The following is a 26,526-nucleotide window of genomic DNA, read 5'->3' as shown; positions in this document are numbered from 1 at the left end:
TGTTTTGTCTATTTTGTAATAACTTTTTGGTAGTTTAATTTAGCTGCAATTAAATAGCAATTTATACGATTTTTGCAGATGTGCAAAAGTCGAGCTCAAGCCACTTTTTTCTACTTGTCTAAAATGACCTGAGTTTGCGTTTTAAGGAGGTACCAAGCCACAAATATTCCTATACAGAGTCATGCGGTGCAGCACATATTTAGCTACTTTTGGCTGGAGTTGGTTTTGTGTGATCAACCAGATATTCATCAATCGACCTCAAACACAGGCTCCCTCAAAAACACAGGTTAGAGTAGTAGCAGAAAAAAAAGGTTTCTTATGCAGCAAGGTGAACCGTCCACTGTCAACCATGTACATGAACCAGGGCGAGGAAATTGGAGGAGAAGGTAGGAAATGACTGCTAAAGCGTGTTAGCGGCCAGGCACAGGCGGGCTTCTGTGGTCGCAGCAGTGGCACATTGTTGCCCTCCTTCTGATTTCAGCGAGCCCTGGGGATGAGGTGTGTTTACCTCCCTCAGCTGGCCCACTTCAGCCCGAACAGGAGCCAGTCACAGCACAGCCTGCTAATTGATGCTGAGGGGCGCAGTGCTGAAAGCAGCCTGTCCTCACATCGACAGGATTTGATTTCCTTTTAATCTCCCCTGCGCCCAACACACACACACACACACATGTATACACATATACATGCACAACATACGTACCTGCATACATATAAAGGCACACACACACACACACACAGCTTCACCCCTAGCAACCCTACTCTTTGGTTAACACTCCCTCCTCCCTCTCCAGAGGTGGAACCGGATATTATAGGTGTGTTTTGTGTGTGTGTGTGTGTGTGCACCGCGCAATAAAGAGATGAAGTGGGGTGCGCGAGGCGTAGAAAGGGGTCTCTGTGGGGAGGAAGAGAGCGCTGGCCACGCTCCACAGACGTCCTCTGTCTCTCCACTTGATCACGCATTAATGAGGCGTCTGTGTGGATCCCGGCCCTCACTACGTCTCTCTGACGCTGGTTCCGCCTGAAAAACAACAACAACAGCCTCTCTAAAACACTCTTAGCGCCCTATCAGGGATGCTGTTTCACCTCAAACACTGAGCCGAGCTGTTGCCGGGTCCAACAGATGCCCATTCACTAAGTCTGTACTCCAGGCGAAGGTGCGCGCTGTAACAAGTGCAGTCAGTCGTAAAGGTGGAGGAGAATGGGAACCGCAGCCGCTCTGCCCCCCTGTGGAGTTTGCCATCCTGTCCCACATGCTGCAGCTGTCAGGCAGGCACAGCGGTGTCAGCCATGTTATTTGGCACCCGACAACCGCAGTAATGAATAGCAGATTCTTGCGTTTCAGTCTCTACAAAAGGTCCAGTAGTAGTAGGTCCAAAGGTACAGTATTGGCCCCCAAGTGAGAAATGGTGCAGTCATTCATGCTTTTAGCGCTAAATCCCAAGAAACATGAAATCGATCCCCTTGATTAAACAGTAACATTTTGTTTATTGAGGTTTTTAAAATAACTCGCATTATGCATCATTTGAGCCTATGAATGGTGAACAGAATGGGGAACCCATGCCCAGACAGCACTGCAATCGGATGCCCCATTTGCAACCACAGGCTCCACATATGACAGTGCGAGATGGCCTGTCAGATGAAAGACTTCCATTAAGAATCTCTGTTGTTGGCAAGCGCTGAGCAACAGTGTATCTGATTGGACATTGAGGATGTGCTGGTACGCCAAATGGCCAAGTCCCTTTAATGGAGTTGAGGTTCTGATAACCCTCTGTAACAACTGGAAGTCATCAGGCTCTCATGCTGAATTTGCCCTGGTTTGGCTGCTACACTCACTGACTTTTTCTCCCAGAAGTTTTTTTTTTCCACCAGGCTTGCATTTTGCTCTAGCTGAGACCTACATAAATAAATTTAGCAACAAACAAACAAATGGCAACAAATAGGCCCAGCTTCCAATTCTGTAATGGAAATATTTCTGTATGGGTTTTTCTGTGGCTATCTGAATCGTCTCCATTGGTTTTGTGTTATGTTTTGTTGGTTACCGGATAGCGATTGATGTGATCGGTTTTTCATGTGAAACATAATGCGCTCCAGCCGGGTCTATGTCATTGGCAAGGCCTGATAAAGTTTTATGACAGCAAGTGTAACCTAATATAATTATGTCACAATTGGTAAAAGGTGCCATTTAGGACCTGGACCTGACTTTTGCCAGTGCACAATGAGTCTGAAACTTTCATTCCCACTGAGTCACAGTGTCGGCATGACATGAGGATGAAGTTTGTTTTCTGCACAGTCAGGACTGTAAAGGCTTTGTTCTGACAATTCCCTGTGTTGGCGAAGCTCTATAATAGCAATGCTTTGTTTATGCTAGCCATGGCTCCCATTGGGCTTGAAAATCCTTGAAAGTCTGAAATTAATCAATGTGCCTCAGCTCTTTGGCCCTCTCTTCAGCCTATGATCACCACTTCACATCCTGATGAAAATGCTTTGATGGAGATTTGTGTTGATATAGCAGCAGTTTTAAGAAGGATTTCACCTTGATTACTTGACATGACAAAGATCATAGGTAAAGCCTGGGGCCTCTATGAAGTCCAATTTTGACCAATGTCATGTCTTACCCCAAAAATCATAGAAAAGTCCTTGAATTGGAGGTCCAAATGAGTGTGGGAACCCTGCTTAGTGTTACAGATGTTATACAAAAATGAGTTTTCCACATGCCATTGCACAGGAGATTCTGATCTCAGCCTACAGTCTCTCTGGGTTGGGGAGGCCTCATGTGGCAAAGCCAGATGTGTGAGGTTTGGAGGTGGATGACAGTGGTTATATGAGGTTGAGCTCCATGATGTCCGCAGTAAGATTACAAGCCTCCGTTTAACTGAGCAGCGAAAACAGGACAAACGTTGCTCTGTTCGGGCTCCGTGCGGGCCAGCCGCACTTGTCAGTCCCCCTCGCTAGGTGGGCCGCAGCGCTCTTTGGATGTGTGTTTGTGTGTGTGTGTGTGTGTGTTGTCCCAGGTGTGGCCAGGTGTGGCCAGGTGTGTCACAGCGACCGCACACATTGGTCGTGACCAGACATTCCTCTGATGGACTGGAGTGGAGCGGCCAGACAGAAAGAAAGTGCACCCTCGTTCCCCTCCAATAACTCACCTCCAGTGACACCTGCCAACCTGCGCTTTGCACACACACACACACACGCACGCACACGCGCACACACACACACACACACAAACACACATACACACACTAGAATAACAGAAAGAGACCCGTAAATAAGCCCAATTCAAGTGCCTTGTTAACTCGTAGACTCAAAAGTGCCTTCCTCAGAATATGTTCAGTATTGAAATCAACCTAGTATATTACATTCAATCTCATGCCAATTCAGCTGTCTCTAACAAAGCTAGAACACACACATACACACACACACACCCCCAAACACCTCTGATGCTGTGTTTATTCAGCAGCAGTCCTATCCAAATGGCCCTACCTCCTCAGCTCAGTTTTTGTGTTTTTTGTAAGACAGTCCTCATTCAAGTGAGGACAATGGAGAAGCCATTAGAGCGTCCCAGACAGAGACACAGGCAGAGGGAGACAGTCTGAGCCTCATCGCCTTCCTATGAAGCTCGCCTCGAGCATCTCAACCCTCCTGTCTTTCTTGCCACTTCTGTCCCTCCTCAATACCACTTTTGTCCGTTATATCTCCGAGCAGAAATGTCGCTATGGAGATCCAGGGATAACAGCGGTGATGTGTTTTCTTTGATAGTAATATTTCATTTCAGCATTCTACAACACACTGGATGTATTCCCATTAAGTACAAATGGTTTTCCCCAGGTCAGAGAGATTAAGAGATGTCTATCATTCTGACTTTTCTAATCCTGTATTGATTACTGTAATAGGTTTTGTGCAGTTGCAGCCTGATAAAAAGGTTCAGTGGGTTAGTGTTTTGGCTTATCACATTTTGCCCAGATCCCAAAGGACTTTGCACTTTCTAGTGGTCAAAAGAACTCCCACCAACCACCAGTGTTGTCTTCATTCCAACTACTCCCCCGCACTACAAGATCACACAGTTGAAAGGGAACTGTCAGACACCAGATATAACTATTTCTCTCTGGGATGAGGAGCCATGCCCTTTCCCACTGACCGTGAGCTACAGCTTTGCTGGTGACAGTGTTATGGCCTTTTCCCCCATTCTAACGGCTATGATGTTTGTCTTGCCAAGAGACAAAGTTATTTTCTTTCACTCCTTTTTTTGTCTTTGAAAAGATTCATTCAGAGTGCTGGCTGCCATGTAGGTGGCCTTCTGGACAACAGAGATTACTGTCATCATAGAAACCATCAGGGACAACAGGAAAGCACATTTTAGTGGGACCTTTTCTATTGGTTTGGCATGTTCAGCTCTTAGTATTGATGCTGTTCCTCCTAAAACTGAAGAGGTCACAGAGGTCAGTGGGGAGACTGGTTTTCTCTGAGCCTTCAGACTGAATGGAGGAGGAGCAAAGAGAGGCTATATTGTCATGGCCGGTATGAATTAGGACTATCGCATATACAGGACATGTGTTTGATGTCTTGCTCATGAGAATTTAATTACCACATGAATTTTCAGACATATACAGACGCAAACTTACTGTAAACAAATGAGACCAAGAAGATCGGCAGCCTCTACCGGCCTCCACACTGCATTTTACAGTGTGTGCCACCGGGTCAGATTTGGGGGGAAATCTGCCGGATCCAAACAGGAAGAGGGTGCTGTTCTTCCAGAGCAAACAGAGTTAAAGCTTTCAGAGTTGAAAGGCCGATACTTCTAACACATTTATCCTCTTCAGTAAAGCAGAAGAGAAAACAAACAATTTTGAAAAACACTAGCACTAACATTATCACTGGTGAAAGATACAGGCTACCAATCATCCTCCACAATGGTCTCAAATTTTGTTTATGATAATTATAACAAGACATCGCAATTTGACAATGACATATCGATGTTTAAAAATGCTGCATCTTTAAGAGACTGCACAATTGCTGTCAGTCCTGATCTCATTGGACACATACGATACCCCTCAATTCTGACTGGACATGATGATATTAATCTATCCTTGTTCTTCCTTCAGGGTATTGACTACAGCATTAGACAGTTATTTTGAGATAGTCTCAAATTGGATTAGCCTTATCTGTGAGACCAGAAAGAGATTAATTGGAGATTTCCTGTGCTATTTAGACTGAGTTCATCCAGTGGAGACTCCACAGTTGAAGTATAGACATCTGTCACATCATTTAAGCATGGTTTACTTGTCTAAGTGACAAGGATTTTGGTTTGCACTGTTTACTTTGTTGTTACTAATGGACTTTCCATTACTATGAACTCAGCTGTAGACTATTCCTTGATAGCTACTCCAAGCAAAGGAAGACATAGAAGAGTCACTGCTACCTATAGAACAATTTAAGGCATATGAGACAGATTATACTGCAATTTTGAGTGACAATGCCGCCTGTTTGCATGAACACTCCTGCATCACTCCGGCTGTCCAGGCCCACAGTGTCCTCAGAACTGGGATAATGAGTGCTGAAGAGCCACTGGCCTAAAGCATGTGAATGTTTGGCCCCAAGGCTTCACAGAGTTGCCGATTTGTTTGGAGGCTTGGACACTTGCCCGGCAACACTCAGGCTCCTGGGGGACCTGGACCACGGAGCATGAAAAGGCTGCCTCAAGGGGACCGGCTGCGTTTGAAAAGTCCTACATGTCCGCTACCTCCGCCCAGTCGTGGCTGCCCTCCCTAAGTCAACAGTGGCTCGGTTTTCAAGGCTGTTTAACCAACAAGCGTGTCTATACATTCACAAGTTGACACGTTCTGATTTACAGAGCCCCGCACTCGCATATTTGCTCTGGACGAGGAATTCAAGACGCTCCTTTTGGTCAACCTCAGGGCTCAGCATTGCTGCAGCTCATCTGGGTGGGGTTGGATACCGTGACTCACTGGAGTGAGAAGTAAATAACACGCCACGTTGTTGTCTGCTATCTAATGGTGGATTTGGACCAGAGATGTGCTGTTGCAGTCCATCTGGAAATCTGTCTGTTAGATGCTTGTTTATGGTTGCTCAGCCTGCTGCCAAGGAGCTGACCTGGTCACTGTCACTGCTTCATCACATCGCATGGTGTTGAGTCCCAGTCACTCAGATACACACAGATATAACAAGTGAGGTGATATCAGTCGAGGAGGACTCAAGTCATAGCAGGATTATAATGTGAAGTATAATAGCATTTTTTAGGGATGAAAGTGACACTTTAATGTTTGATTTGGACGCGTAAGATAGATAGGGGGGGAGCTATCTAGAGTCTGGGTCAAGCTTTGTGCTTGTCTGGAAAAACAAATACCTTCAAATACCTAGTCTCTCAGCGCTCGTATCTGTCTGTCTATGTTTACATACTGATAGAGAAAACATTAGTTATCTTTCTGATTAATGCTTTTGGCTCTCGGAACAAAGTTTGGAGCGGCACAATTCTGTGCCCCGCTAATGACCAAATTTGTTTAGGAATGAGAGTGCACATCTAGGCCTTACACGGCACATTTGTTGGGAGGCATTCCATTGGGAAAAGCTTAGTCAGGCTGTAAGACTGAGGAGAGACGGATTGAAGCTGATGTGTGCTCTTTCTCTTCCTCCTGAGAGGAAGGGATGGATTTAAAGGGCTTTGTTTTCAGGGCAATCCTCTTGAACCATGCTACGCTGCCATTTTAGCAGGAAACAGATGGGGGGCATCTGGCCTTTGCAGAGAGAGTCCATGGGATTTGAACACAATACAGCAACCTGTTGCTTCATGGCTTCACACTGAAGATATGCAGTATATTCATAAGTGAGAGCCTGCAGTGCTGTAATAGGAATTGAAGAAGACAGAGAAATTAGACAATACACTGCAAAAATATGGCCATCTTAAAGAGTCATTTAGCTTCATAGTCAGTCATAACGTCATATTTTTCCTAAAACTAGTGATAAATTCTGCCAATGGAGTGAGATAATTCAACTTGTTTCCAATGCAGTTTTACTTGATTCAGGAATTGCCTAGAAACGAGTGTCAATATCTTTAAACAGAGCATAATACCAGATCACTCCACTAGTATCAAGAAAATGACACTTAATTCAACAAAATCTTGAAACAAGTTGATCTACATTGGAAAAAAGTGAAATTATCTCATCACATTGGAAATGTCCTTTGCTAATGCAAGATTTAATGATTTGTTGAGATGGATATATTTGCCAAATTCAAATTTTTATTAGCACTTACAGACCACTTAATTTATCTTAAGTTTGTGGTCCAACATTCGGTCATATGTGACCTTTTGCTGAACTTTCTTTTGAAAAATCTTTTCTTCAAAAGCAGATAAAAACGTTTGCCCATTGTACGATTGCTATTGAGCCAGAAGTTCATGGTCTGGTCAATAATAAGTACAAACTCACTGCAAACTGTATGACAAATATTTGTTGAAGTCAGCGGCTTTGTACAGTCACCATTCTGCTCTACAATTTATTAACAGTAACTATGTGTAGATGGTTTCACATGACATCCGTGCTCTGAAAATTTCCCAACACTTTTTTATGAAAGAGGAACAAATGGCGACTGTAAATATTAGACATGGACTATAAATTCTAACCTTCCTGTAGCAAACTTACAAAAACAGCTATTGAGCTCACATCATAGACAGATGATTTATTCGAGCGCCGTGGGAATATTTCAAACACGGTCACACTCCTCCTTACCCAGTATGTGGGCCTTGTGTCATTTATTGTGGTCTGTTCTTCACAGTACATGGAGATTAACTTGGGTATTAATTTGTAGAAAATGAAACATACACATGTGCATTTGTCACAAGTATGTAATGTTACCTATATGTAACCTATATGTAGCATGCATTTATTTATCTATAAATTTGTATTGAGTGCGCGGTATCCTTAACATGCATGAGGAAAAAGAAACATTGTCCATGTCTGATTTGATTCATTACATTTTTATACTTTTCTTTCTTTTCTTTTATACTTCACTAGGGTTGTTATTTTCTCTAGCTGTAATCAGTCTCAGCACTATTGTCTTACGTCCTGCGCTGAATGGCCCATCTGTCTCAGACTCCATACAGGTGGTCTGGTGTTTCTCGCTCTGGCAGCTTTATTGGGCTCAGTGTGCAGTCCTGTCTGTCACTGAGCGCTGATGGTCTACTAACACAGTGAGGAGAGAGACAGCAGATGATGAGCTGTCTTTGATCGCCTCTAAGCCACTATAGGCTACAGTACAATACAACATTATGGAACAGTGACTAGATGGAAAAACAGTTTGATGAAGAGTGTATGAGGGGGAATAGTAATTATGATGAAGCAATCCAGATGAGAGAACTGTAGTGAAAGCATGAAGGGGGCATATAGCAACTGACAATGTCATAACAGCTGGATAATATAACTTGGTAAAATGTCAGAAAATTACCCTTTTAATGGGTCAAATATGTAATAAGTTGCTAATGTAGTAAATTAATGTTGAATTGATGGATAATTAATAACATCACAATATTACATTAACCACAGATTATTACTTCATAAGGGGTGTAACATATTTTTAAATGATGATGTAATAATGATATTGACTCTTAGTTTAATAAGAGTAATAATAATGTAATAACTTGAGTTACTGTTATTATATCATTATTACATCATCCGTTAGAAATATATTACCAGTTATAAAGTAATAATTGCCAGTTACTGTAATAATGTGATAATATCAACAATCAACATTTTATTACATTAACAGGTTTTATTACATTTTTGACCAATTTAGAGGGATGCTTTTATTACATTTTATGAAGTTATTACATTATCTGGCAGTTATTACATTATCAGTTGCTATAGAGCAAGATCACAAAGCATTAAAGTAACATGAAATGAATAACATGAACTATAACGTTAAAAAGGGTGATGTACAAGCGCGCAAGTGCTGTGCTCAGAAGCCACATAATGGTAAGATGGAGAACTTAACAATGCCCAAAAGCCTATTTTCAATCTTTTCCTTTGCCCTACCATTTGCTGTGGACTATCTGAGCTTTCTGGTATTTCCATACAAAAAGCATTTGGACCATTAGCAGAGTGAGCAGCTTCTCTAAGGGGCCCGTGGCTGAAAAGCGATATTTTAGCGATTGCCTGTGTCTGTTCATATATACACTCACATTGGTCAAAGTTGTTAAATGAATAGGAGAAACAAAAATGTCAACTCTCTCCCTTTCATGTAGTGGCCTTTATGGCTGGCACTTGTGCAAACGTTTGCGTTACCATGAAGTCGTTACAGGAGATTCATTGTGGCTGGTTGCAATGGAATTTCCACTAGAGAGGGAACTTCCCCTGTAATATAGTGAACCCCAGCCTCAAGGTAGCTCTGGAGTGTTTCAAGGTTCCCCTGAGTGAACCAAGTGGACACACACACACATATGCACACACATGCATTCATGCATGGAAGCATGCACGCACACACTCATACACCAGGCTGTGCAGGCTTTTCCATTGCACATCATTACACCTGCAGGCAGAAGCCATAAATAAACCTCTCATTCACTCTCTGTTTACAATTAGGACCATTTAAGACATCTTTCTCTTTCGCTGTTCAATGAGAAGAACACTTAAATGGTCGGACCTCTTCACAGAGCCTGTTCCTGTAGCTTGTTAGTTTTACGTCAGGCTCTCTCTTCATGATGACAAATTGGAGCGAGGTGTCAGAGGAGGCGCTTTAACGCTTTTAGCCGGAGGAAAAGAGCAGGGAGGCTGGTAATTGTAGCCCGGGGCAGCGGCGATGTTTTCAACACAAAAATCACTCAGGGGTAGGGGTCAGGGTATGATTCTCTGACGTGTGGAGTTCTGAGACATGGAGGACTGTGTCAGTCAGGGAAAATTGAGTCATTTGGAGGCCATTTAGTTTGACATAGGAGCCTTTTGTATGTCAGTGAAATTGTGTGTATCACTGCTTCACCTCCCTGGGAAACGAGGGCAGAGATATACTAGAGAGGAGTGCTGCAATCAATCTCTCTGGTCCTGATCTGACCTTCATGCACTCATTGTTACTTTAGACTATTTCATGATTCTTCCTCTCTCTTGGATGTTGAGACTATCACTGAGCATGGTTGGTATTAGTCCAAAATATATCCAACTAAATGTCTAAACCAACGGATCTTTTCAGACTGTCTTGACACATTATTTACATTCTCAGAAATTTACAAGCGTTTTGGTAGCGATGTGCTTACATTTGTTTTCAGACTCGCTCTGACGGACACACGTCTCTGGTGAACATGTGCTAGCCGTGTGTCGGCCTGGCTGTTCAGCCTGTAGTCTGAGTAATCAGACGTGGTTTCCTGGCCCTCCTTCCAGAGGAACCCCTGATTGAGCTATTTTCAAACCAAAGCCACACAGATGATTCTATTTCTCATGCTCATCCCCATCTTAAACATAACCAGATATTAGACCAGCCAGGACTGCAAGCAAGGCACATTCATTTGTAGGGGAGTGGGTCAGAGAAATCAGCACCGCTGGATGGTGAAGTGATGAGCTCAATTTTACAACACTGTGATACAAATAGCGGCAAGCAAATTGGCAGCAGGATGACCTAGTGGTTAGTGAGGTCGTTGCCCAACCAGATGGCCTGGCTTTGATCCGCTGTGTGACTGCATCTGCTGAAGTATCCATGAGCAATACTAGTTATCTGCTTTGGAGCGTCACAACCTGGCGGATCCTGCAACACAACCAGAGGGCCAAAGAATTTGAATAAAGTATATTAAATCAAATTTACAAAGCCATTATTGAAAAAAAAAAAATAGAGTCACAGATAATCAGAAATTGCACCATTTACGAGTGCTCAAATTCCTGAGAGATTTTGGAAAAATTTAGTCAGGTCTTCACATGATGTCAAACCCATCGAGTTCTGTCATCTAATGCCACCAAGTAAAAATGTGTATCTCTCTCAGGTCATACATACAGTATGTAGCATCAAGTGTTTCTGCGTCTTTGACCAGATGCTCAATTTGATTAAAGTAGTCACAGACTAAAGATGAGGTCATGTTTCTCTGAGGCCAGATGCTGGGCTCTATGCAGCCACAGCAGGATGACTCTGTATCAGGATGGATGGCCTACCGTTTCCACTTGATTGCTGATGCCTGTAGAATTTATATGGTGTAGGATGACTGGTATGACTATTTGGAACAATGAGTCCAGTGATGCCAATGGACCTGGACTTCCTCAAAACCAGGAAATGCATTCCCATGAAGCGTGGGCCCAATATGTAGCTCCTCAAAAAGATATGGTTTTAGTTTACCATGAAACCTGCAGAATTTGCCTTTTTGAAACCCAGGAATATCCGTGGGCAGAATCCATGTAGGTGTATAATTTAGGTGATCCTGCCACTGATCCTGAGACCCCCCACAGTGTGAGAGGTATCCCATCAAACAGTGCAACAGCTGGGTGATTTATAGCAGCCATGCTCCTACACACACTCTCTCTCTCTTTATCTCTCTTAGCTGACTATCAGAGAGGAGAGGGAAGATGGATAGAGAGCTAGAGAGGATTTATGAGTGAGGAGGATGAGTGTGTGTGGGGAGACTGGAGGAGTTCAATGGTACGGGTGAACAGTTCGGGGATGAGGGTCAGTATTTGTGTTGGACAAGAACCAGTCCAGCGCTCAGCTCCTTACAGATTGACCATGGCTGTATGTTTTGCAGATCAAATGCAGAAAGTGAGCATGAACACACACATGCAAGCACACATTGATATACACACACATTGGCGTGAATGAATGCATTCATCTCACCCTTCCCTCTCTCTTTCTCTCTCTCTCTCTCTCTCTTATCCTTTCTCCTCCAACACACACTTACCCAGTTTCCTTTGGCAGTGCTGTAAAATGTGTGTTTAGGGCATGGCTCCTGTAACACATCATACGTCACTAAAATTGGTTGTTCGACCGTCTCCGCTGTGCAGCGGAAACCACTAAAGGCTACACTATTGAGGTTTAACACCTGCTTTCATTGTCTTTCTCCATCTCATTTAAGATTTAACCGATATGGGTTTAAGGCCGATACTGATATTTAGGGGTCCAAGCACCGAAGGTGCTGGAACCCTATTGTATTTGTAAGGATTCTTCTTCTTCTTCTTCTTCTTCTTATTTTTCTCTGCTTAAAGTATGTGCAGCTCAGAAACCGTAAGTCCCAGAGCAACCACATTTGGCAGGTTGGTTCCTATGGCCCCCCACTACTCAGGCAAGGCCATTCACCCATGTCGACCAGATGGTGGTGCTATAACAAGCAACTTTACATTTTGGTCTATAACTTCTGAACCGTAGGTAGTAGAATCAAAATTCCTTTTCCACTGGATTCCTTGGGTCATTCCACATCTATCTGCATAGGCCCATTTCCGTCTACTAGATTTTCCACCATTTCGAATTTTGTCCGAAACTCTTTTTTCGCTGCTCCTCCTAGGCCGTCCATCCGATTCACGCGAAAGTTGTGTGTGCAGAATCTTGGGACCATCCTCTTTCAAAGTTGCATAAAGGTTATTGATAGGTCAAATGGTTTGGCTTTTATCGACCAATAAACCTTTAACGAAACACACCATAACACTGAATTGCCAATAACTCATTAACCATTCATCTAATTAACACATATTGAGAAGTGTTGCGTGAACACACCCCCAAAAGCATTTGGAGTTCCATCACTAGTGGGCGCTATAAATGCAAAAAGTTTATATCTCGTAATTGGCTACATGGACGCACGATCTAGGGTCATGACTCAGTCGATGCATAAAATTTGGTAATGATTGATTAAAGTGGGCGTGGCTTATTAAAACAAATCTAAATTTCTAGATATTTCACATTCCAAAATTCAAAAAATCTAAATAAATCAGCCGTACGTCCTACAGAGCTGAAATATTTTCAGCACATCCACTGAATTCTGAGAAAAGTTTGCCTCAGTGCAACCTATGGTCAATTCAGAAGTCCGTCACTCTATATTTTTCAAAATATGCAAAATCAATTAACATCTATATCTCCACAAGTCTTCATTCATATGCTACCAAAAGTGACACAGACATTCTCTAGATGGTAGATATCAAGTGTGTCAAATGGTGTTCACATCGGTCAAACTGTGAGTCCGCAGTTATATTCAATATCTTACTGTAATTAGTACTGTATGCACATCATTTTCTATTTCGCCAAATGTTTGATCAAACTTCACCAAAATATTTGACACTACACCCGAAACCAGCAGGGTGTATGCAGTGGTATGTTTTCAAGTGCTTATTGAGGTCATATTAAGTCGAAGGTTGCCTATTGTGACCCTGTGAAAATTTCATTTCATTATTATTTTTCTCTGCTAAAAGTGTTTGTGCAGCAAAAACCATAAGATGTAGAAACACCAAAAATTGGCAGGTGGGTTGCATATTCCACCCACTACTCAGGCACTGATGACACTCATTGACCTCAAGGTGACGCTGTAATAATCAAGTTTACGTTTTCGCAATTATCTCAAAAATGGCTTGGCCTAGATTCAAAATTCTTTCATCATTTTAATCTCTCAAGTCATCTGCATCTCATCTCATCTCAAAATGTCAAATTTTGTGATTTTTCGCCGCTTTCGGCTATATCTTTAGATTGAAGCTGCTGATAACATATATTTAAATAAATAAATTTAACCATAACAGTGTATGGAAAAGCCTCTGAACCATAATTTAGGACTTATAATAATGATAATATACAATCAGGGTTCGAATTGAAGGTGGCTGGGGGGCAGGGGGATCTTAACTTGGGGGGTCCCATGTCATATTATCAAATTAAACCCAAATTCCCGAGAGAATGCAGCATACTGTATACTGTAGATGTAAGCAAGCCTTCCAAATTTCCGAGTTTCACTGAATGCAGCATCAATCTCTCACGTCTGTAACGTGATGCCCTTGTGTGACAGAGTGGAGGTGTCCATTTGACCTGCGTGAATAACTCTAGTAACTAGCTACTTTTTATCATAAAAAACGCAACTTTGTGCTAGTCTCTTCAGTGATTTACATTTTTACTTCTAACTTGAACAGCTAGTTAACTACCTAATTTACACTAGCCAAAGCTTGCTAGGTCTAGCAAGCTAGCTAGCTAACTACTATCGGCTGGTTTTGAAACAAGGCTAAACGGCTCTGTGTGACTCGGAAAACTGTCCTCAGAAGTGGATGGAAAAAGAGGGCAAGAGGAGGCTTTTCATGACAGACTTTTTGAAGGGTAATTATCTTCCCCCAGAAATGGTCAACTTGTTTGTTCCACCATGTTGAAAATTTTATTCTAACACCATGTGTCATACCATTTTATTTAGCTATGCTATAATTAGGCTATGAAGTAGTGTTTTTATATAAAACAAATAGTTTGCCATTGATATCCCACACACTCTTTAGAGCGCATTTAACTTACATCTTGTAGAGGTCAGAGGAGCAGCAGCACCTCTGGTCAGCCAGGTCAGTGCAACCCAACACAGTCCAGCATCAGGGCAACAGACCAGCACCAGACCAGTCCAGCAGCAGAACGCAAGTACTGTAAGTTTTGTGGCTTCTGGGATTTGTGATTTTCAACTTTTATATGACCATAAGCAGCAGGGTCAGCCGCCACATATGCTACATGTACAAGTAGCATAAACAAATAAACCCGCAAACCATAAATTCATACCACTATTGTTGTGGCTGTTCAAATTGAGTGTTTCACCCATGCCACGCCCTTTCTGTGTGGGACCCCCCAAGAGTTGGGACTCAATTCGAACCCTGTATATATAACATATTCATACTTTTGTGGAATCCGATCAAAAATGATCAAAATCAATTCGGGTTAAGGGCTCCCCATAGACAACCAATGTCATATGGATCAATTATACAATAAACACTGTATGTAATCAATCAAACTGCATCATATCCATCATATCAGAGGTGGACGACACTGACTGGACCAGATCTGATTTTTAAAGCGCTAATATCAGCCCCATATATCGGTCTAACCACATTCTTTTCCCTCTCTTATATTCCCTCCTTCTTTCTTTCTCCCTCACCTTCCCTCTCTCTCTTTCTTTCTCTCTTTCCCCTCTCCTGTCACACTCTTTCACACCTTCCTCTCTCTCACGTTAACTGTCACCTCTCACCTCCCTACCGCCGCCACGAGCGCAACAAAAAATTTCTCTCGTAATGTTCCTCATTAATCTGTCGGGGGGCCGTCCAAACCCTCCTGCTGTGGCCCGGGTGAAAAAAGCGATATAGCAGCTCGGAGCTGGCTGTCCCTCCATGCTGTGGGGAGTGGATGGGAGGCTGGGAGGCTGGGTCGTCACTCCCACAGCCAGACAGACAGACAGACAGGACTGGGATCTGGCTGGTGCCGTGTCTCTCCAATAACACTCTCCCGGGCTCTTGTGATTTACATTTTCGCTCTCAAGCTTTGCTTTCTGTGAAATCTCTGGATATTCATCAGTATTCTTGGCATCCTGCTCTCCTCTTCTCTTCTCTTCTCTTCTCTTCTCTTCTCTTCTCTTCTCCTCATTCATGGATTCACCTATTTACTCTAAGAAAACCCAAATTAACCTGAATTATGTTTTTGTGGAAAACACATATAGGGAGAAACCTCCATCACTGACTGGCCAGTATGTGATTTTTACAGGTGCCACAAAAAGGTGTGGCATTTTTAAACATCAACATATCAAATTAATTGTCAAATGTTGAGACGATTGGTAGCCTCTACCTCACATCAGTGGCATTGTTAGTGCTAGACGCCAGTAGAGGCTGCAAATGTGATGGTCTCGTTTATTTATGGTAACTATACTGATGATTTATTGATGTTAAAATGATACACATAGCACCTTTATTAACCAACATATCAGTCTAACCCAAAACACAAAGGAGATGTCCTGGTTGTCTCTCACCACATGAGATCCAGTCTGGACAAGCCCAGTGTGGTGTTGTGGTGTTTAGGTGTTGAGGTGTCAGCTGGCCCCCCTCAGCTGTTCCACAGTCATCAGCTCTGTTTGCCTCAACACAGGGTCACCCGGTTCATCTCCCTCCCTGGGGTGTCCTAGTGATGACACTGGGTGAACACAGCACTCTGCTGTGTCACCTAAAAACACTATCCAGCTATCCTAGATTCACTAGGGTTGGGTGTATGTAGAGAAAGAGTTGGTCTGGCTGAAAGGTTTTCATCTGGAAGGTTTCAATAAAATCCTGTGAGATTTTGCCTTCTGCTAAGGGTTCCATATTCTTTTTGTATGAGTGTGTGTTATTTGTCACATAGTGAAAGCAGTACTAGGCAACTTCCCCAAATGGCAGCGAGAGGAAACTGTTTGACATTTGGAGCTTCAATATCCAGAATCATGTGACGTCAATGAACTATGCACTCCTCAAACCGAAATTTATTTTTCTTAGTAGGGGTGGAGGTGGTGAAGAGGTTCAGCCATCGTTAGCAAGACCAGCTTTCTCTGGACGGAACACTTGCTGCTGTTTAGGAGACAGTTTTGTATTTTGCTCTTAAGTTTCTATTTGTCATTTCCTGTGCATGAAAAAACCACCAGTCACTATGCATGATATCAGAAATTAATTTGGGATGGGATGGGTCGCTCTTCTCTGCTGCAGCCTCACTTTGCAATTTAGGCCACTAAGACGGATGTATTTTTACATATAAAAATCCTAGTGCAGCTTTAAATGTTTCCTTTATAGATAGTAAACCAAATTCAAGTACAAAAATAGTCTCTGATAGACTCTCCAGGGCCACTGCATGCTGGATATTTCTCTCTCTCTCTACGTGGCAACACCAGAGAGAGGGCTGGCTGGTTGTGGTGGTGAGTGGTCTGGTGGTTTTGCCGTTATATAACAAGCCTGGTCGGCTGGCTGGCAGCTGGCTGATCCCAGTGCGAAAGAGCTGTGAATGCTGGCCCGGTCGGAGTCGTCTGCTACAGCCAGCCAGCCAGCCAGCCAGCCAGCCAGCCAGCCAGCCAGCCAGCCAGCCGGCGGTCTGGTCCATTTGTCTTTGACCTTCATACAACAGAGCAACCCCACTCCCACTTTCTTTCTTTCGTTCTTTCCCGCTCTTTCTGTCTTTGTCACTCTTTACCTCCCCCCTGCCCTTTCTCTCTCTCTTTGGATTCTCTCCTCTAATCCCAACTGTGATAACTATGGGATAAGTCTGTCATTCCGCTGGACTACACACCTTTTCCCCCCACCCCCACCAACTGTTTTTACAGCGTCTAGACACACATGCCGCTATTGATAAAACAAGAGGACGCCGTGCTGTGCTGTAGGACAATAAGGACGTCATGGAGCATGGTTCTCCTCCTTCAGCAGGATGAAATAGACCCAACTCACTGCTGCTGCTTGACTCTCCAAGAGTGTTTTGAATTAGGTTTTAGAGCAGCTTTGTGTGTAGTGTGTGTATGTGTGTGTGTGTGTGTGTGTTTGTGGAGCGTCAGTGAGTGTATAGATATCTGTACCTCTGTGTACATTATATTTCTGCATGTGTAGGCTGTAAGACTGTATGTGTCTATGAAGATTTGACTGTAATCTGCATTAACATTACTGTATTTGCTTTGTGTGTGTGTGTGTGTGTGTACATGCATGTATGTGTGTGTGTTTATAAACACTGGAGTGGAGAATGAGACAGGGAGGTATATGACTCAGTCTTTCCTCCAGCTGTTGGCCAGAGTCTCCCCCAGTGTGGGTCACCGTTGGCCAAACCAGTGAACTCATCAGGAGGCTTCCTGTGATAGCAAGCTTCTAATTCACTTTCTGCTGACTCTTAATATTTACCAGTCTCCTGCATGAGCTTTGAGTTTCCAAATGGGCTTACTTTGCATGTCTGGGGCACATATCCTATTCAGGGTTACGAATAAAGATGTTTACGTGGGCACGCGTCCCGCTCTCGGAAAGAAACTTGTTTACTTTCGGGTCAAATACAAAGCTCCATCTCACCGCTCGTTTGTTTCTTTTTTTTGCATGGATACCATTCTTTTCTTGCAAATTGCAATCGCTTGACATGAGTCACTGTAGAAACGAATGAAAGGCTATGCTGCAAGTCTAACTGTAACAAACCGGCTTTTGCTGGTGTCCTGGGTTCAGCGTGGGCAGAACACGTGGCAGTAATAGCCGGGTAGAGCTGATGGTGCTGATGGCGCTGGTTTATGGGAACATCCCTAGCACTCCTCCACTCCCTGTTTGGTCAGCTGGAGAGAGAGAGGTTACTGGTCCGAGAGCTGCTGCGCTCTGACATCACCACCAGAAGATGATCCAGATATACTGGTCTGTGGTGTAAACCTGCGGGTGTACCCTACTGCTGTAGATTACTTTCTCACAGTCCTCTTCAGCTTCATGCAGATTTTAGCCCCCCATGATGTCATTTCAAGTTTTTTCTAGGTCAACTTTTGCATAGAGGCATCCATCAAACAAGTTCTACTTTTTGCTGCTAGCTTGCTACTCTGCACCAAGGGCTTTACTAGGGGAAAAATAGCAATTAGAAATGCATGTTTAGTGTCACAATACTGTGACACAATGCAACTGATTCAAAATGCAGCAGCTAGGCTCCTGACAGGAGTAAAACAAGAGGGACCATTTAATTCTTTCATTTCTGCCTTGGCTCCCTGTCAGCTATACAACCTGCTTTAAAATCTTGCTGTTGGTTTATAAAGCTCTCCATAAAACTGAAGAGTGATCACACTTTTGCTATTATAACCCCTAGACTGTACTACAACCATCTCAAAAGTATTAGGTTAGGAGAATCCATTTGCAATTGCCAAGTTGATCAAAGACCCACTTTTACTCTATGGCCTTTCAGTGTGCCTGATGTGGTTAACCTGCTGTTTTTCCCATGGCGCAGCCGAGGGCATCAAGAGGCATATTCAGGTCAGTCAGTCAGTCAGTCAGTCAGACCGTCAGTCATTCAGTCATCAACACTTTGTCAGATGGCCTCTAGAGGGCATGGAGATGCAGTGTTTCCCATGCATATAGGCTCATCTGTGGCACAGTGCCACAAAAGCAAAAGTTACATTTGTTTCTTTTTTCTTATTCTGTTATGTTTTTCTTTTAACCTTGTGAAGCACTTTGGAACACGTTGGCCCTCATTTACGAAACGAACGTACGACAGAAAACTGGGCGTACGGTCATTTCGACGCAAAGCTCGGCATTTATCAACGGCATACGATCAAATCTCACGTCAAGTCTCAACTCGTGTACGCAAGTTTTCGAGTCAGCGTGGACTTGCGGTGCAGCATAGTAAATCTGGCTGAGTCGGAGAATTGTTATTAGACCATATATTCTGACTGGCATCTAAGCATATGCAGCCACATATGCATCACTTAAAAATATGTAGCCTATGGCAAAATATTATATTTTGTAAAGGCCTACATCGACTATGTGTCATATAGACTATCCCTAACATAAATAGGTATTTTCAAATTGTTTGCAATTAACAGGGTTAACAGTTTTCTGGTGTAAGATTAATTTCTCTTTCATTACTTACTTGTTTAAGGTCTGACCATTTTTTCTTCACCTAAATGTAAAGAATTGCGATACAAGCTATTATATTAGGCTACTATTATATATATATTTATAGGCTATACATATCACGGATGAGTTCAATTGTCGACGGCAACGCTGTTGACCGCAGCAGAGATTTCTTTCCATACTGCATTTTTCTGGCTTCCTTTGATGCCAATTTTCAGGCTGCCAAACACAACTAATTGGTTCAATTGGACTTGGGACGTTAGAGTTTCTATTTCGAGGTCGGAGAAGTTTCTCTTCTTGGACGTATTACGCATCTCCATGTCGTAAACTCTGGGGGCGAGGCCTCTAAACCGAGAATATTTAGGGGCGTGATATTTAAATGACGATTGTTTTCAGCCTCCACATTTATCAACGCCCGATCATTCTTACGCTGTGATTGGCGAGATACGAACGTTTCATGAATCACACGTGAACCCTGTCGTAAGATGATTTCTGCGCTCAGATCTGCGCTGGTTTCTAAGTTAGATTGATAAATGAGGGCCGTTGTGTTTAAGACACCATATAAAGTTGACTTGACTTGAATATTCAATCATTATATTCAGAAAAACATACAAAAGTCGTGGTGGCTCTAATGCAAAATGAATGCAATGCGACTGGGGGGTCAAGATGGCTATCGGTATACATCACTTTCAGCAAGTGGTTTTACTGATAAACAACTCATACAAGAGGGCCATCCTCTTATGAAAAGCTCTCCCTCTTATGAAAAGAGAGCGCTCCCTCTCCCACACAGTGTTGAATAGGGAAGTGCTCTGTGACCACACACATCTCTGCCAGGCAATATCTCAGTGCCAAACATTTGAGTCCTCTCCCTGTAGAAGGCCAGTGGGCTTTTGTCTCTGTGTCTGATCTGTGACTGTGGTTGAGTGAGGCTGAATGGGGAATGGCCTCCCTATCGTGTCAGGCTCAGGTCTGTGTCAATAGGGATTGTTTCTCCCAGAGCAGAGGGCATGTCCACTGGAGCTGCAGCCCAGGGAACACACGGGAAAGAAGGGGGGAGGGGATCACAGAAGCGTGAGCCGAAGAAAGATCCACCTTCTTCGCTGATTTTTATCTGGAACAAAGGCTGTGCGTCGGAGGGTACATGACACCAAACAGGAAAGTTCCCCCCTCTTGGCTTATCTGGGAATCTCACAACCTGAATCAATCACGGCTCTGTGCGGAATTACATCATTTTAAGAGTTTTGCCAGAGGCCACAGCAAAGTGGAATGTGTTTTGAGGGTTTCAGTTTTTGGTTTAAGTTTTTCTTTGTCAGCCCACTTATTTTTTGTTAAACACAAAAATCTGCCAAATGGGCGAGATATTTTCACTTATTTCCAGTGCAAATCAACTTGTTTCAAGTTCAATTTTCTGTGTTTTCTTGGTACAAGTGATATGGTCTGCATTATTTCTCGAGACAATCCCAAAATTATTGAAACAGGCAAAACTGCATTGGAAACAAGTTGCATTATCTCACAACCTTTGCAGATTTTTTTCTTTTAAGGAAAACCACATTTTTTTTACTCAATACTAGACTTAATGATGGGTACAATGGCCATTGTGTGCAGTGCAAGATCTGCCATTTGCTTCACTCATGTTTGTGATTTGTCACTATTAGGTAGGAAATTGCGTCAGATTCACTTAATGCTTTTCACACGGAAAGTGAAATATGAGAAAACATATCAAGGAGGAGAGGAGCGTTTCAGAGCAGCACTAATGTTGTGATAAGTAACCCGCTCCTTGGGGTGAAGTAATCAAAACAGAGGCATTAAGGAATTTAACTCTTTCCAGATCGAGGGAAACTTTAACTGTAACCAAGGGAGTGGCTGTGCTGTCAGTCTCTTTACAAGCCCGCTGTTTAGACAGAGCTGTGTGGTTGTGACAGATGCAGATTACAAGGTTGAGGTAATAGAATGTTTAAGTTTCTAAATCTTTAAACTGAAAAGTCGCAACAAACCTACCCTTTGAACTCCCTGGGAAGCACAAAAAGGCATTTTATCAGTTTCAAAGAACTTGGACTTTCATCTTTCTTGTTTAGCCATCTGGTGAACTAATTAGCTGTTTCCTTTCCACTGAATGTTTTTGGGGTGGGCATGGCAGCGGTCCGAGGTTAAGGGGTGGCACTGCCCAATGGGTAGATTACAGGTTTGGTTTGTTACCACAGCTTCTGGAACATGGAGCTGCGGGCATCACATGTGTTGGCACAGGGTGCGGGCGCTTCAGATGTGGTCAGGACCATGTGGAAGCTTTCTAGTGTTTAGCCTGCCCAACCCAGTTTAGGGCTCCCATGGGGAGAGAGAGCAAGAATTACAGCAGTCAAACATCCAAAACCTGTATTCAGGCAAACAAACAGAGGGATGTTTTGTGTGTGTGTACAAGCGGAAGAGTGTGTGTGTATGCATTTTAGGTGTGCTTTTGACTGTGTGTGTGTTTGCTGTTACACTTTCGGTTCACCAGAACATAATTCCGAAAACACAATCAAGGAAAATGTTGACACATAGGCCTATGTTGTATGTGAATGAATTAATTGCTGAATCATCTCTTAAATTAAGCCTGCCAAAGGAAAGCTCTGGAGGTAAAATCTTGCATTTTTATATTTGGTTTGTTTAGTTTCTCATTGCCCAATTACAAGCGAACCAGGGCTTGTTAACAAAAGTCACATGGACTCACAAGTAGCTCATTTATTGGAGTTTTAGTAACCTGTCATTCTGCCAGGTTACAGATTTTGGCAGCGAGCAGAGTCAAAACAAATTCGATTCCAGTCCCTGAAACCTTTGCTAAGCATCATGGACTTCTCCACACTTTTTGCCATAATTTCATAATTTACGTGGTGTTCCTACTTCCTACCAGTTAAGAAACTGTTGAAAATAAGCATTACCTTATATCCCTAAAGCCTTGCATTTTGGGTTGTTTCCTGTAGTTGGTTCGGATTACGCTCTCAGTCCTAACAAACCTCACTGCAGTTCTCTTGGAAATGACTATGAACTGCATTTTTCAAGATTCAAAGATTCAAAAGCTTTATTTGTGCAGTGCAATGCAGTGTGGCATAGACCCTCAAGGCTGTGCTAAAAATTTAAGTTGAAATATAATAAATCTAATCCAAATACAACAAAATATACAGATAGAGAATTCTTTCTTTAAAAAAAAGATGTAGAAAATATAAAATTTGAATAATAAAAAATATATAAAAATAAGATATAGGCCTAATAAGGGTAACTGAAAAGAAATAGCAGTGGTGTGCAAATTGCAATATACATGTGAAGTATTCAATTAAATATTAAATATACTTGTGCAATATGTCAGTGTGCAAAACCATGTCAACAGAGTACAGTCAGTGGCAGTGTGTGGGCCCCTGGCAAGGTCAGAGTTCACAGTTTTAATAGCCTGAGGAAAGAAGCTCCTTCTGTACTGGCCTTGGCCTTGGCCTTTTTGGCCTTTTGCCATTGGCATTTTCAGGCGTCTCAGTGTAGTTATTTGGTCACCCAAATATAAAATGGCATTGTTCTCACTTGCCTAAAGAAATCAAACTAACAGAGTAAATGCTCCAGAGTCCAAATACACAGCTCCAAATATGCTTGGTGTGAACACATGTTAAGTCTGTGACAGCTAGAGAAAAGCTCTATCCCACACCGTCTTAGATCACCATTCTCCCCATCTATTTACTCTGGCCTACGTTGGGAGAATGTCTTACCTTGAAGGCTGTTTAAGAAAGCCACAGTGACAAGCACATCGACTGAAAGACAAACAGAGAGTCCGACAGACAAGGACCTTGGGGTTGGGGAGATTGGCAGCTCTGTTGAAAACACTGAGGACGCGGGTGACGCTGAACCAATACTCCAGTCAGAAGTCAAAGGGCTGTCGAAACTGGCATCAACAGTTCCCACGGTTCCAGTGCCAGAGTCTGCGGACCGTGCTGTGCTGATCTTTCCTGCCACGAACCCCCCCCACCCCCCCACTTTCTCATTCTCCCTTGTCGCCGGTGCCCAGCCCCGACCCAACCAGCCGTGTCCTCAATCAGAAAGTCACTCCACGGGCCAAAGTTTCCCCCTCTGTCCAGCCAAGCTGCTAGCCCCATTGTGGGAGACGTTAATTGGTCGTTTTTGGGCCGAGCTCCATGGATGGTCTCCATTTCACATGTGACACTGGCAGCCTTTGAGGGCCCGTGGAGCTGTGTGAGTAATTATTCTTAATGAGGCGGAGGTACGCGCTCAGCTCATGGGTGCTTTCATTTGCGTAGACTGGCACTGATATACACAGGCCCACCTCTGACTCACCGGGACCCCCACTGTCTGTCACAGTCACGAAACCTGCGGGCGTCAAAGTGAGGTATTACTTAATTAATGGGGGCCATTGTGAAAAACATAGAGGGCAAAACAGAGGGCACATTTGTTTTGTTTGCAACCTGTGTGAAAGAGAAAAAGAGAGATTTTTTGTGTTTGAATGCCTGTGCATGAGTGGTGTCAAAGAAGGCCATTTCTCTCAAAGGAAGAGTAAGTGAAAAGTAAGCAAACCTGAGTCTGTACGTGTGTGTCTGCCAATGAAAGAGTTGCGTGTGTGTGTGTGTGTGCAATTTTTTTAGTGGTTCAGTATTTGAGCGGTGTCAAAGAAGGCCATTCCTCTCAAAGAAAGAGTAAGCCAACATGAATATGCAGTATAAGTGTGTCCACTAATGAAAGAGTAGTGCATGCCTGTGTTTTTTTTCATCTTTTCATATCTGAGTGTGAGTGGTGTCAAAGAGGGCCATTTCTCTCAAAGAGAGAGTACACAAAGAGAATGTAAGTACACAGCAAGTGCCCAGTGTGTGTCAGCTAATGAGAGTAGTGTGTGTGTGTGTGTGTGTGTGTGTGGGGACTGGATCTCTTTTTACAGCCTCACATTAAACTCAGCTCGCCTCATGTATTTTAAGGCCCTCTTTTCTTCCATGTGCCTCATGGTCAGCGATGGCAGACAGCAGAGCAGCGGTGCATCATGGGCCGACTGCTGTCCCAAACCTCTGGGGCGACACACACTAAGCCCTGCGCTGATGGCAACGGCTGGCTCTCTGAAAAATAGAAAATCTTTTTTGATAATTGAGGAAGGTTGTAATTCAGAGCTGCTTCTGTCTATTTGAGGTCCGTTAAGTACAGACTGCATCGAGCCACCGGCAAACGACAGACGGAACGGGATTTACTTCGTCTGAAATAACAACCAGTGTCCTTGTTGCAGTCCGATGATTTTGTCCTGTCAACTGAAATACAAGCTAACATTGTTTGTATGGATTCATTTGAATGTCATTCTTTTTTAACTTGCGCGATGACATACCTCCTGTTGACGGCTTGTCGACAGTAAGCAAACACAAAACCCATTTTTTCTGATGTTCTGCCAAAGAGGAAATGGCGTGTCTTTGCTTGTTTCCCTCCCTTCATTTTTTCCTTTTTAGCCTGGGTCATTACCCTCAAGAATAACTGAGATTAAATCTAAACTCAGTATTTGGAAGCTGCCTACTTTTTTTTATTTAAAAGAATCTAAATCAAATAATATTTGAAAGTGTGCCTGTGGTCAGTGCTGATGGTTCATCTGACGTCAAGACCACCAAATTTTTATTCCAATGTGCTTTACTGTGTGTCATATGCTTTTCTACTTCCCTCTAGCGCCGTGCCTCGTGTGATCGGGCACATTTTTTACAGCCCCAAAACCCTTTTAACACAACCAGATACACAGAAAGTGCCGGTTGCTTGAAAGGGCTGTAAATTGTGGTGGCCAGGCCAAGCATCCGTGGCTGTGATCCAAAACAGAGACGTTTACAGCGCCGCTTCCCTTCCCTTCTGTCCCCCCAGTCAGCGACAGGACAGTGTAGTCTAGCATGTTGACGATGAGTTTTCACTAAACCGCTGGTCTTTTATGGATGGAGAGAAGATGAAAATGCGCACCATGCCATGCCTCACTTGCAGAGAATAGTGGAGAATGTTGCGCCCATTTCAATCATAGATTCCACGCTACTTGGAGCTTTGAAGACAAAACTCACCCAGTTTAAAAGCAGAGCTACTAGCCAAAGTGTGTCCCTCTCAGTTTGTCCCTCACAGCCAGTCAGACGCCTTCTCTCTGATCTCTCTGATGTCGCATTAACACACATCGCCTCTCCTCAGTCACACCATTGTCTTCTCCCGCAGTGGAATAAGCAGGTTCACAGGTCAGAGTGTTCAAGGTTACAACCCTGACTCCAAACACGTGTGTGTTTATCGATATTCCCGTCTGCAGGTCAAAGGTGAGCGAGGTAAAAGTCAAAGTAAAGGTCAGGGGTCACGGTGAAGCAGGTAATCAGCCAGGGCCCTGGTGTGTGTGTGTGTTTTTGGATGTGCATTGACGGCTGTGTACATCCCACCAGAGTGTGAGCTGACGGTGGCCTCACTGAAAACAGATTGGCCAATAGGGAGCCCCTCTCCGAGCAAACACCCAGAACAGAACAGAGGACACGTTTGACACTCTGCTGCTCTCATCATCTAGGAATGTTTGAATAGAAAGGATGGATGAATATTTTCCCAATTATCCAGTTGTTCAAAGTTCAAACGGAGTTGTCAGAGCATAGCATAGCCAGTGGTGGTAAATGTCAAAAGAGGAGTAAGACTTGACTGTGATTAGCCGTCTGCACACACACCTTCCTTTCATAGCAGGACTGATCCAGAAATGTCTTATTGCCAGAAACGAATGCCTCATACTATCAAGTCATCTTTGAGAAACTTACAATTTTATTTCATTTTATTTCATTTTATTTTGCTTCTGGCTCAGGTACAGTATGTGCCATTATTGATCGTCCTATATTATATATTATCCTATCAATCATCAATCATGGGTGTGGCAGATGGCCTAGAGGTTAGAGAACCAGGCTTTCCCTGGATAACAAAAAAAAACTTTCTTTTCACTTGCCACTGTGACCCATTCAATAAAGAGAAATTCCCCCAATAATAATCTTTTAAAATGTTAAAGCTTCTTAAGGCACAAGGACAACATAGCTATGTACAAAC

The 26,526-nt window shown here is 43.2% G+C and overlaps 1 protein-coding gene across 1 annotated transcript in view; it reads left to right on the top strand.

The window, feature by feature from the left end:
• Window positions 1–26,526, top strand: part of me1 (malic enzyme 1, NADP(+)-dependent, cytosolic) — an 88,656-nt gene that overhangs the window by 3,053 nt on the left and 59,077 nt on the right. The gene's annotated exons all lie outside the window — the stretch shown is intronic.

This window comes from Centroberyx affinis, unplaced genomic scaffold (genome assembly GCF_046629955.1).
Source record: "Centroberyx affinis isolate AG114_WGS23_722 - 3 ecotype Tasmania unplaced genomic scaffold, CSIRO-AGI_Caff_v1 ptg000617l_1, whole genome shotgun sequence".
In the NCBI taxonomy this organism is placed as follows: domain Eukaryota; kingdom Metazoa; phylum Chordata; class Actinopteri; order Beryciformes; family Berycidae; genus Centroberyx; species Centroberyx affinis.
This window is presented reverse-complemented; position numbering and strand designations above follow the sequence as displayed.